Source organism: Heteronotia binoei, chromosome 9 (assembly GCF_032191835.1).
Source record: "Heteronotia binoei isolate CCM8104 ecotype False Entrance Well chromosome 9, APGP_CSIRO_Hbin_v1, whole genome shotgun sequence".
Taxonomy (NCBI): domain Eukaryota; kingdom Metazoa; phylum Chordata; class Lepidosauria; order Squamata; family Gekkonidae; genus Heteronotia; species Heteronotia binoei.
In genome coordinates this window covers 7,429,985-7,431,072 of record NC_083231.1, presented here as the reverse complement: position 1 = coordinate 7,431,072, position 1,088 = coordinate 7,429,985, and the positions used below count along the sequence as shown (strand labels likewise).

Sequence of the window (1,088 nt, the reverse complement as noted above, 5' to 3'; positions counted from 1 at the left end):
TGTTCCTTTCCTATTTTTAGTAGTATGTGAGGCAAGTTTGAACCTGCTTGGGAAAGCAGTGGAATCACTGCGCTGCAAAGACCTTGAATCTCTTTCAGGTGGCTGGGTGTCTAAATTATTGAAAAGCCTCTCTTCTCCCTTTGGAGGAAGCCGGGCAAGGTTGGGCAAATACTCTGAAATGCAATTATCAACCACTTCCTTCAATATGGAAAGGCTATCTAATAGAATAAAACAGCAACCTTGTGAGGAGCCTTCTCCATCCAGAGAACTACCTGCCTGCCTTCAGCGTAGCATTGTTATGGCTGGCAAAACAATAGGAAGAGGAAAGCAGAGGTCTTGTGCACATGGGGATCATTGGCATTTTTGTCTGTAGGCTTTCATTGGGAGGGATGGTGGCTCAGTGGTAGAGCATCTGCGTAGTAAGCAGAAGGCCCCAGGTTCAATCCCTGGCATCTCCAACTAAAAAGGGTCCAGGCAAGTAGGCATGAAAAACCTCAGCTTGAGACCCTGGAGAGCCGCTGCCAGTCTGAGAAGACAAGACTGAATACGGATCGAGCCAGGATCTGATTCAGTATAAGGCAACTTCATATGTTCATATATGTTCATAAGAGAGAAAGTAACAGAGACAATGTTTGCTTTCATAGTAAGCAGATGGCGCAGATGGGTACCCAACCTATCATGTAGGGTTGCCAGTCCTCAGTTGGGGATAGGGGATCCTCTGGTTCGGAAGCCTTCCCCCCGCTTCAGGGTTATCAGAAAGCTGGGGGGGGGGATTTCCACTGAGCACTCCATTATACCCTATGGAGACTAGTCCCCACAGGGTATAATGGAGAATCAATCTGTGGGGCTCTGGGGGCCCGTTTTTTTTTTTTTTTTTTAGGAAGAGGCACCAAATTTTCAGCATAGCATCTCCTAAAAAGACAATCCAAGTTTCAAAAAGATTGGACTAAGTGGTCCAATTCTATGAGCCCCCATAGATTGAGATTGAGGAGGGCTAACCATATTATGGTGGTTTGAGTCCTACCCGGGGGGGGGGGGGGGCAGTTGCAGAAGGTAATGTTGGAGGATTCCAGGTCTTCCCCATGGCT

General features: G+C 47.3%; 1 non-coding gene across 1 annotated transcript; it reads left to right on the top strand.

Annotated features, from left to right (window-relative positions):
- The first annotated feature begins 383 nt into the window (after positions 1-383).
- On the top strand, positions 384-458 carry TRNAT-AGU (transfer RNA threonine (anticodon AGU)). Its single transcript has one exon. It is a non-coding gene; the product is annotated as a tRNA-Thr (tRNA).
- The last annotated feature ends 630 nt before the right edge of the window (positions 459-1,088 follow it).